Source organism: Polyodon spathula, unplaced genomic scaffold (genome assembly GCF_017654505.1).
Source record: "Polyodon spathula isolate WHYD16114869_AA unplaced genomic scaffold, ASM1765450v1 scaffolds_3474, whole genome shotgun sequence".
NCBI lineage: Eukaryota > Metazoa > Chordata > Actinopteri > Acipenseriformes > Polyodontidae > Polyodon > Polyodon spathula.
Window position 1 is genome coordinate 1 of NW_024474935.1, and position 12586 is coordinate 12586.

At 41.6% G+C, this 12586-nt stretch overlaps 1 pseudogene; it reads right to left on the minus strand.

The window, feature by feature from the left end:
• Positions 1–11: 11 nt before the first annotated feature.
• Positions 12–11838, minus strand: LOC121312005 (annotated as a pseudogene).
• Between the last annotated feature and the right edge of the window lie 748 nt (positions 11839–12586).

The window sequence follows — 12586 nt, forward strand, 5'->3', positions numbered from 1 at the left end:
TCCATTAAGTGACAAGTGTTTGAAGTTGGACATTGAGGAACCAATGCCCTCAAACAGTCCTTGTTGGTTTATTAGTTTCTATGTTTTCCATTTGAACAGGAATTTGCATGATAAAGTTGTGGACTGGTCCACCCCTAAACACTCTCCGTCTCTGTCTCACCTTGGGTATCCTGTACCCCCGGAAGGTGGTGTCCCCTGTAGTCTCGTGCAGCAGGTTCATGGGCACCACGTTGCCCACTCTCTGGATCTCGTGCAGCACGGCATCCATGTAGGGCATGCTCTTCCTATCTTCGGCCTGTGGGGGGCGTTCCCTCCCAATCACACTCTCAATCTCCTCCTGGACTTTGTCTGTCAAAGGGGAGGATTTACAAACACATTGCAATTAATGATGTTAAGAGGTTTATCTGATTGAGAGGACCTAGAACTGTATGGCAAGCAGGGGGTGTTCAGTTCAGAATATAGGGGTTTATTCTCTCTCTCTCTCTCTCTCTCGCTCTCTCTCTCTCTAAACATGTTTCCCTCTTGAAAGTTAGGGTACCCCGTCGCTTACCCTGAATGTGGGGGTACTTCATCATGAGCAGCAGCCCCCAGCGTAGGGTGGTAGAGGTGGTCTCGGTCCCTGCAGCAAACAGGTTCCCCAGATGTGGTGGCCATGTTATCCTCGTGGAAATACTTGTTGGAGTTTCTGGCCTCCTGTAAAAGAATTAAGGGCATCAGTGACAACTCCTTTCCAAGGAGATCCATCAACAGCTTCAAACACTCCGTGATAAACTGTGCAGGTAAATCTACAACAACGACATTGTAACAAAACACCTTCACAAAACTACTGTTAGAAACACAGGCCAAAACAGCTGGGGAATGAAAAGCTAAATCCTACACACCTAAAAAAAGCCTTTTCTACACAGGCCTAACGAGTTAGAGACTAATTTATAGAAAACCGAGTAAATCGAAAAGAAAGAAAAAAACTACCTACACTAATACAATGAATACACACAGGTCTAAACAGAGCTACTGCCCTCTTCTAACCCTAACCCTAACCCTACACTAATACAATGAATACACACAGGTCTAAACAGTGCTACTGCCCTCCTCTAACCCTAACCCTAACCCTACACTAATACAATGAATACACACAGGTCTAAACAGTGCTACTGCCCTCCTCTAACCCTAACCCTACACTAATACAATGAATACACACAGGTCTAAACAGAGCTACTGCCCTCCTCTAACCCTAACCCTAACCCTACACTAATACAATGAATACACACAGGTCTAAACAGAGCTACTGCCCTCCTCTAACCCTAACCCTAACCCTACACTAATACAATGAATACACACAGGTCTAAACAGTGCTACTGCCCCCTAACCCTAACCCTAACCCTACAGTAATACAATGAATACACACAGGTCTAAACAGTGCTACTGCCCTCCTCTAACCCTAACCCTACACTAATACAATGAATACACACAGGTCTAAACAGTGCTACTGCCCTCCTCTAACCCTAACCCTAACCCTACACCTGAATACTACCCTTGACCCTATACTACACTAATGAATGAAGATTTGTACAGGTCTAAACAGAGCTACTGCCCTCTCTAACCCTAACCCTAATTGTACTACACTAATACAATGAATACACAGTTCTAAAACAGAGCTACTGCCTTCTCCTCTAACCCTAACCCTAACCCTACACTAAATACAATGAATACACACAGGTGTGCTATGCCTATCTAGTAACCCCCTACTATGTGTACACTCACAGATTTGTCACGATACACGGCGAGGAGTAACAATGAATACACACAGGTCTAAAAAGAGTCTTCCAGAGCTAACCCTAACCCTAACCCTACAGTAATACAATGAATACACACAGGTCTAAACAGAGCTACTGCCCTCCTCTAACCCTAACCCTAACCCTACACTAATACAATGAATACACACAGGTCTAAACAGTGCTACTGCCCTCCTCTAACCCTAACCCTAACCCTACACTAATACAATGTAAACAGAGCTACCCCCCTCTAACCCTAACCCTAACCCACACCAGTACAACACAGAGGTTGCTTATGCCCTCTCTAACCACTGTGAACACCACTAAAACCTACACAATACACAATGAATAAACCACATGGTGCGTGTCGTTTAACCCTATACCGGTAACCCCCTCCCCTACATCTAATACAATGGATAATTAGTATATCTTAACACAGTTATGTGCTATTGCTTAAAAACGAGTGTCGCTACTGCCCTCTTCAGTGCTTTGATAGCAGTGCTGAGTTATTGCTCTTCTGAAAAGCTTGGTGGGTTTGACAAAATCCCCACCTGCTGGTGGACAAATATACTGCAGTTTGTATTCATTAACTGTTACCAAGCAACAGACAAAAAGAAACAAACTATAGGAGGGGCATAAAAATGATGTGATGAAAAAAAGATCTTTTAATAGCACTCCCCATGAGGCCACAGTGTTGGTCCCTCACCAGTCCCTGATAGCCAGGCTCTGCTGTGCTGATATTACCTCTTCTCTCTGCCTGGAGATGAACGTGTCGATGAAGCTCCTCAGGTCATTGCTGTCCACAGTGTCTTTAAGATCCTTGTATATGTTTCTAAAGTACCCCTGGAACATTGTTCCGTTTTGATGAGCCTTCTTGTGATCGGACAGGAAGAAGCCCAGGAAAGGAAACATGTTATACAGCTGAAAGACAAGGAGGAAGAAGAGGGGGAGTTTAATGGTGAAAATGGCTGTAATGATCCTCGATTAAAGGATTACTGTATTACTCTACACAGATTACTCTGTCACATTGAAAAAAAAGATCTATATTTATCATTCGTGCGTGAATAAATTAATAGACTAGTTCATACACAAAGAATTTCTGCATGCATAATTAAATCTTTTCTAATTTGTTCGCATGTGGAAATGTTTCCATTTAGTAGACAGAGATGGACATCAGATACAACCTGCACATTAATTGAATGGAACTGTTTTCTGTTCACAAAATTAAATGAATTCACTCTTGGTGCTTTAATTGCTACATGAGTACAATCCATAGCACTTGGTTTGGGGAACCCAACAATTGAATGGAAATCCCTTTTTACTCCAGCCTGCATTTGTTCCCTCTATTGAAATTGAATTGAGTGAAATGACCGAGTCCCAAACCCCAGGCATCAATGTGCTAAAAGAGGCTCGTGAAATGCCAGCTATGTCTCCGATCTGCCAAACAGCCAATAGTAGCCAGAATCTGAATACGTGCAGCAGTAGGATGTGCAATTGCAACGTCAGCAATACTTGCATCAATAACAAACCTACTGCAGATCTTTAGATGATTTAATAGGAGTTTGATCTTATATTCATCTGATCTGACTCCAGCTTTATAAATCAGACCTGAATGCAGCAGACACTAGCAGAGCTGATCAATTTGAGCAGGAGCTCTAATCACTACACTGTACCTGTGTCTTGGGGCTCACACCCAGCCTGACGGCCTCGTTCACAATTCTTTGCAGATTCAGGAACTGTGCGTCGCTGTAGTCGAAGCGGTCTCCGAACACGATGGAGCAGATGATGTTGGAGACAGCAGAGTTGATGATGATTTGGGGGTCAAAGGGTTTTCCTTAGAGTGGGGGAACAAGAAAAGCCACCCTAACGTCAAACACTTAAGAATCATAAGATAAAACTATATTTTTTATGGCTCTACAAAAGCAGCAGCCAAAACATAAGCCTACTTTCTTCAGAGGAGGGCACTAGCTGAAAAGTTAGTCTGCTTGACTTTCTTACAGTTTTATTTTAAAATAAGAAAAGTCACAACAGAAAATAGCAGAGCAGAATGTGAACCTACTTTCTATGCAATGATTTTAAATAACAAATTACCAGCATCTAGAGATGTGCTAACCAGAAGGAAGTGTCTCAGAAGCAGAGGATATGAAACACAGACCGGACACCATTTTGGGCGGGGGGGGGGGGCTTTGGGGGGGGGGGGGGGGGGGGTAGGGTGGGGGGGGCAGTCTTAAATCGACCCAGGTCCATTGGCGTAACAAGCAGGGGGGCAAATACCCCCCCTCCCCCCCGTTTATGGGGGGGAGGGGGGGTTGGTAGACCCCCGGATCCAACCGGGGGGGCAGGGTGGGTCGGGGGGTGGCCACGGTGGTTTTGAGTTAGTCAAAAATCAAATCACACTACTTATGGTGGAGGGGCCAAAATTTTTTTTTAAAAAAAATAGTTATTGTGCAGAGCTGCTGACACTCACACATTGGGGCGTGAGACTTGTGCATTTGGGCCTATTCTCACGCATTAGTATAAAAAATATCATGCAATTTTCAGCAGTTATTGGTGATGATCGAACCATGTTTTCTTTGGAAGCCTTTATAGTTGCTAGCAACTCTAGTTTTTATAGCAACTGTTTTTATTGGATGTTCATAAGATAATAAGAAATATCAAGTTTGTATTTACTTAACGTGGATACAATCGGTGTAATTGCATTTAGAAATATTGTTTGCAAAGATTACAGCAGGCACAGCGCAGACAGCGAGGCTGAGCTGATTCTAGGACATCAATATCAGCAGTGACAGCAGTTTAGAGAACACACCGAACAGCCCGAGAGGGAGGGAAATTGTTTCTTAGTTTTATTAGACATTTGTTATCTTCAGGTTTTGTGCCTTATCTGAACATCCATTATTATGCTGCTAATAATTATTTCACCATTATTTGTTTATATAAGAACAATGTGTTGTCTGAGGTTCACAGGATATAGCCTATCGCTCACCGCTATTATAAAACCAGAATGCCATAAATTGTTATTTAATAAATAATAAAAACTGACATTTCTATTTATATAGTAATATTAACTTATAGGATTTGTGGTTGTTAAGTGTTTGACTTCAAGTTTCAATTGCTTTGATGATGGTCCGTCTGCTTTGAGCTCTTTTGGAAGTTCTCCCGCGAAAGTCTTTCTGACCATGCCATCTGACTTGTGTTAGCCCAACAAAAAATGAATTCTGGAGCTCAATTTTGAATGATTTATAAATGTGCAAATATATTATCTCTCTGTGTTTGAGCCGAGTTGCTCCTAGCGATGTCATGGTGTACCGTGTGTACAGAATGCCACGGTTTTGAAACCGCAGCATGTTTCCTATACCATGGTCACGAGTTCACAGTTTACCATTATATGCTACAGTAGTTAACACGTTCCTGTCTCTACCAGCGCCTAATTACTGCTTGTCAGTTTTGAACAAAATAAATAAATAAATAAAAAGGTCAGCTGGCAGTTAAAAATGAATGGTGTTCAACACAGTTAAACTGAATGGTGTTCAACACAGGAAACAGCTGTGTTGAATGTGGGATAGTAAACAAACTCGTGCAAGTAAGGAGGACTGGGGCAATGCGTGTGCTGTTTACTGCTGACAAGGCCAGTTTACAGGAGGATAGTTCAGCAGTAATGATGCTTACGGATTAAACGATTTTCCTTGACTTAGTTCAGACTCCATATTACACTGTGGAAACAGATATTTTTAACATCTTAAGTATACAAAAGTAATATAAAAGAGAATAAATAATACAGTATCGTCATAACAATCCAACATATTACACTCTGATGTGAAAGTGTTAAATGCTGTCTCTCGCCTTCCTCCTCCCAGCTTAAGAACTGTGCGCCCAATCACAGCAGCCGCAGCCTCTCATTTTTTATCCAATCACAGCAGCCTCTCAGTTTGAACCCAATCACAGCAGTCTCTCAGTTTGAACCCAATCACAGCAGTCTCTCCGCTGAAAAAAAATATGTGGCAGAACACATTGTGGCAGAACACACCGTACTTGGTATAATTGATCTCTGCAATCACGTTTTTTTTACGGTGAGTGCCATATATGCGTTGTCTCTAGGATACACTTCATAGACATGAGATCCTATGGAAACTGCCTCTACTTTTAAAACTAATTTGGATGACAGGAGGCTTTGTGTTTACCGAAACACAAAAACAAACGGGGGACAGGGGACCGGGTCCAAGAACGTAACGTATCCAGGTAAAGTTATGATAATCCCCCCCCCCCCCCCAAAAAAAAAAATATTGCTCTGCGCCTGGTTTGGTCGTCACCTTTGTGGGACTGGAAGACCTCCACCAGTCTCTGGGACTCCTCGATGATCCGGTCCTCAATGGTCTTCTTCCCCATCCCAAAGTCCCGCAGAGTGGAGAGGGTGAATCGACGCATCACCTTCCAGGACTCCCCCTCACCGAAGACAATACCTGCAGGAAACATAAACAGTAATACACCATGAAACCAGCCTGAAACTCAAACTCATTCCAGTATCAACCTGGAGCTGCCTACAGCCTGGTCCAAGACTACAATATGTAATCTTATTACAGAGAGATCAATGATCACCTATCATACATACTAGACTACTGGTCCCTCTGCAACATTCTGCCTGTAGTGGATGTAGAAATAGAGCAGAAAGAACCACCACATAAAACAATGAGGTATTTCCTACATCCTCTAGGGGCAGAGTGTTGCAGGGGGGCAGGTCAATGGTCAAACTCTGGTGCACCAGCTTTGGTGTTTTCTAACATTCAACACAATGATACAAAGTGACTCTAAAACAACAAGAACAAATCATTAGTTAAGAGAATTGATGGAGTGTCAGCTAGAACAGGACAAGCTGAAAACAACTCATGAAAGTCTTCAAACCTCATGGAGTGTCCCCCAGTAGTCATGAAATGCATTTTTCCAAAGTAGACATGCCAAAAACAAGCCTTTTGGACCTGAGGGTCAACTGGTGTCATAAGTCTAATGCACCATTTCAATTGAAACAACTGCAGAAACCTCTGCCTGGATGATTGGTGCTCGCCACAGAGGCTAAGCTGAAAGCACCAATTAACACAAAGCTTGTTTCAATTGGAACGTAAATTAGAGCAATCAACACCACTGGCTGTCACCTGTGAACCAACCATTCCTGCTGCAGTTAGGGATGAAGGGACTGGAGGCACGTCTCTCTTACCATTCCCGCCTTTAGAGCCAGTGTTTGTGGTGTGCGTCTGGCCTCTCCCTGAGAAGTCATCTGCTTGGGTTACTAGAGCCTCCTTGACCGCCTCATAGCCTGTCAAAACTACGTACTTCTTGGGACCCATGTGGAAGGTGAACACATTGCCGTACGTCTCTGAGAGCTGGAGAGAGAAGAGGAGGAGAGATGACTCTCAAAGCATTAGCAGGGAAGTTTGTCTACTTGTTAGAACTTCGAATTAAGTGGCAAGATCTGCTCATTACAGTCGCATCAGCACAGTTTTAAAAGATGTGTGCCGTGCACTACCAACATGTCTGTGCTGCTCCTAAAACTCTTCCTCTGTCTGGATGCTGCGCTACCTAAACATTTGTAAAGCGTTTGTAAGATATCTTCCCGCCGTTCTAGTGAGGATGACCGGGATTATCCTCTCTGCCAGCCCGTTGCTCTCATGTTAGTCATGTATGTGCTGCTTGCAACCTCCTTTGGCTAGAGCTACGAATTCTTGTGTCTTTTTGAAGTCAGCAGCCGGGACGAGCCGCGAGGCAGAGGTACCTTCAGTTTTTATAATTTGTTGTTTGATCCATCATGAAACAATGATGCCAGGTAGCCAAGTTTTTTAAAAATGTATTCGGCATTAGAATTTTGTGACATTTGCATTATATTTATCAGTATCAATTATGGCTTGTAGTAGACTTTTGGAAATTTGACATCTGCACTCTGTCGTGAGACTTGGGATCTGTTCAAGGAAAATTAAATTAATAGCTAGTTGAGGCACCTTTAGCAATAATAACCTCCTTTTAAACGATTAGGATATTTGTCAATGAGCTTTATGACTGATTTTTTTGACCATTCTTCAACGCAAAGAATTGTTTCAGTTTATTCAAATTCCGAGGACTTCTCTTATGCACAGCCTTTTTTAACTCATACCAGTCCAATTTAGATTGATACTTTGACTAGGTGTGGCAAAGTAGTGAGTGGGTTCAGGTGAGTGCGCTGCTGTGCAGGTAAGAATCACACAGACAATTACTAACAGCTTCAAGGGTGTTTATTGAAATGATTTGCAATGTCCAGAGCCTTATGGCAAACACCCGTAAATAATAAATGATGGAAGTGAATACAGCGGTGTGTATCACTTTGTTTGTAAAAAATCCCATGTGTTTGACCCGCAACCAAAAAGTCCAGCTTTAACACACACCTACACTAAACACAAAACACAAACACAGATCTTAGTGATAATGAATAAGTGCTTGTGGTGTATTACAGTTCTCTGTGAAAATGCAGGTGTGAAAGTGATGTCCGGGTTTATGCTGGCTTTCGCTACAGCTCCGGATCGTGCTACTGGTAGTCTATTAAAAAACAGACAACAGTTAACAAACACTAACAGACACAAGACAACTCACGGTTCACAATATGGCAGCACAGACTCCTTGTAAGTTAAAACACTAACCATTTACCAAGGAACAGATCACTTACACTACGCCCCCTATTTTATACCCTCGCTCATGACCCCTAGGCACTTGGTTCGAGGCCCTCGGATGCCACGCCGTCTACCGTCCGGGTCAGTGAGCTTGGGTGCCATAGCTCCACCCCCTTCCTAAATGGCCGACTTCCACCTACCCTACGGAATTAATTGTTGTGCCATTTGATTAAGGGTACTCTGTTCCTTATATGTATCACGGGAGTGACACAGCCTTCCCCTCTAGGCACTCTGTGTGGTAGTTAGGACAAGGGTGTGCTCGGTAAGCGTCTTTCGAACTCGGAAATAAGAAAGGAAATTTGGTTAAAGACTTCATATGGAAAATACACACCCGAAACCTAGAAACAAACACGAACCTACAATAGGAAAACCGCGAAATTGGGGTTAAAACATTCGCACTCCCAAAAGTCTAATAAACGGTATAGCAAAACCATACGAATACTTTAGGTAAATGGCACAATTCACCTTGGTTTCAAGTACACGGGTATACAACACCCCAAACAACAAAAGGAAACATTACAAGGGAGGTTTGCTATTACTGACAGCAGCGCTGGTTTATACGAAGCTAAAAAACAACAGAGGTGCTGTTTGATAACACTTGGTCGTTCGACCATATCCATTATTCAAATGCTGACGTTTCGCAAATTCGTTAACAGGAAAAAAGGATTTCTCTAATCGCCAAAAGAACAAGACACTGGGTAAGATGGAAGTGGTCGTTATGAACCGGATACCAAGTTACCTTTGGGCGCCTACAGGATGACACGTGTTGTTACCGTGACCAACTAATAAAACCACCATCAGTTAGAGCTGGGGTAATAATTGAAGGGAGTATTAAGAAAGATGCACAAGACCTTCTCTCTTACAAGAAAAGTGTGGTTCAGGTGGTTCAAAACACTGCTGTTTCAGGGGGCTTCAGAACAAGGTCTTTACTTTTTCCGATGTTGACTTCTTGGTAATGCCAGCAATCATCCTATGCCTAACCCTTAATACTCTCTAAAAATGTTCTCCTTGCTAGGTAGTACAAGATATGGAAAGTATTCTTAATCCAACACGTAACTCATTAATTTGTGACGGATTGTCAGAACATTGTTATTTTACAGACAAAGGGAGTAGATGTTCGTGGTAAAGACCGATCTTTTCAAATCTACAAGACGAACGTTTTTATGTAGTATGATACCAGGTTCTTTCTGTACTTCGACACGACGACGCTGTCTGTAGGTCGTCTAGGACCTTATCGTCCTCCGGGTTGTGGTCAGGGTCCCCTCGCGTAGTGTATGGCTGACTAGATTTTTTCCTACAACGCATTAGATAATAGTTGCGTCAACTCAGCTGTAGTGTAACTTTAAGGTCTTTCTCTTGGATCACAGTCATTCGTACTCACCTGTACCGGTTCGTCACAACATTTTTCTCACAATTGTACTACCCAACGTTGGGCCTTCTGCTTAGAAATGGTGTCTTGACTTTGGTCTTGCTGTCGCTATACAGGTTATAAGTTGTGGGGCTTACTTACACGAGTCATGGGCCCCGTTTTACGGGCTAATCAACGTTACCTTTGAAACATTTTTGATCCACCATAACACGATTTGTTTGTTGAATTCGTTGTAGGCAATATGTTATTATTCTCCGCAGGGTCAGAACCTATGGTCTCGAGCAATGAATGACCGATATGTTCGTAACGGTACCATATATGACTTGCATAAATAATGTGCCCGGAGACATGGAACGTCTTCATTCCCCCCCCTTCTTCGCACATGGGTAGTTTCGTAAGGGTACAACTATAGTGATTGACCCCATAATAATGTTGAGACATGAAGTATTGATATCCCGTTCGTAAGCCGGTCCATAATATTGAGTCGACATAATCCTGTTCGGTTGGCCATGGAATTGGATAATAGGTTTAGTAAGGGACTATAATATTGCCCTGACCATCAATACTGTTCGACATGTAATGAATCTGATAGTGCGTAGGGTCATATATTGACTTTGACCTAATAATGTTCGAGCTGTAATGTAACTAGATCATCGTTCGTAACAGGTCCCAAAATATTGAGTTGACATATAACCCGGGTAAACTGTTCAGGCAGTGGTCACTTTTGTTTGTTTTTTAAAACTATAGTAATTTTTTCCTCAAGTATATTACTTTAGAATATCTCAAAGATGGGTTAAAGTCTTAAATTTTTCATAAATGGTTCACGTAAATTTGTCAAAATAGTCATATAAAGGAGACACAACCATACTTTTTTTCTTTTTATTGATGAATATTCTAATTTGAATAAGATGATTAAAAGCTGGGGGATAAAATTAAACTAAGGCTAAACATTGGAAAGTATAGACGAGGAAATGGACATAACACTTGAGGGACATTTCAACTAATAAAAAATATTACACTATTATGCAACATTGACACTCATGAAACCCCCAGTGTTAACCAATTCCGTGGGACCTATTGTTAGACGATGTTTTCGTTTATTTATGTAGTTATTAATAAAATGTTGTTGTTGCCGATACGGGAAAAAAGTGCATGAAGTGATGATGTGACCAGATACACCCAAAATGGTAACATTTGTCAACCCATACTCCTTCCTTAACGATATAATGTGTAGTAAGTATAAAAGTCTAGTCTACAAGCGTGACTAAAATTGAGGTGGCCTGGACGGTACCAAATACCCCCAAATAACCGTCTAACAGGGTAATTCTGCGAAACTAAAGCTGCCGACTAGTCGAACGTTTGTTTTGTGAAAGGAAGTTTATCGTGATGGTTTAGGGGGAGAATTACTTCCGGTTATGTTAAATAAGTGCTTTTATGAGTTTCTTTTTGTTGGGTCGGGTTCTGACACGGTACCGTACACGAAACCAGTCACATACAAGCGTAAAACCGTGTACAAGTAATGTCATCACTCATCTCAGTTCCTGCTACAAACAAACTTTCGCCCACAGACATCAATTTCACGATCACTCTGTCCTAGTCTTACACGGTATTTTATGAGGAAGATTTTAAATTTGATAGGTCTTTCGCATCTGACACAACAGAGAAAGAAGTCGGGCTACAATTTGAGACAGTGTGTATGTGGGTGTTATGGGTGAATTTTTAGGCGAGATATTTGCGGGACTCCTGGTCCACAGTGCCACTCACCTTACTCAGCGTTTTGTACGGCCGGTGCAGGTCCAGAATGTTCAGGTTCCCAATAACAGGTAGAGCCGGCGGGCCGGGGGGGAAGTTGTAATTAGATGACTTGGAGGATTTCCAGTAAAAGTATAAAAATATAAAACCAGTTAAAACTAAAGCCAGAGACACAGTGGAGGTGTGAGCTAGGAGCAGACTAATCACAGACATGTTTGTCAGGAACACAGAAACCTCGGCTCTCTGTTAATTAGCTCAGAGTTCAGAATAACGCTCCTGGGTTTGGGCAGTGTTTAAATAGAGCAGCACACACAGTGGGCGTGGCTTCAGAAGGACTTCATCAGGTTCATGCTGAGCAAGGTAAAGGTTGTTGATTTTTTGGAATGGTTTGCAGCATTATAATATTCTGAGAATGTTGGGTAAACAGGTAAGATTTTTTTGCTGTTGATGTTCTGCTTTACTTTTCAAAACCTTGTGACATGGAGCAGGATATTATTATATACCTAATTCATCTAGGAATAATGTGTTGGTAAATACCATATTCATAAAATGAAATGGTTAGAAAATACAACACATTTTATTATGTTTAAAAAAGAAATGGAGAGATACATCGACACCATCAATTGCTTAGATAATAAAGCAAAAAATGGCATGAAATCTTAAATGTATTTACAATATAATAGGGTTGAGTTATAAAACCCCTGGGAATGCTTGTATAGTTAATGTAATGTACAGAGCTTTGTTATCCAAAGAGATGGGAATCCTCTTATTATTGTATACTATGTGCTTATGTTTTCTTAAGCAATAAAGTTTTTTAAAAGTTTCCATGCGCTACTTTGCATTTTTCTCAAATTGATACATCTTCGGTGTGTTAAACATGGAATATGCTGTAGTTCCATTGCTGTAGTTAACATTGAGCAGCAGGTCCTCAAGTAATGTATTTTGTGTGGGTTTTTTTTTTATTTTTATTTTATTATTAGTAATTATTATTATTATTATTTTATTAT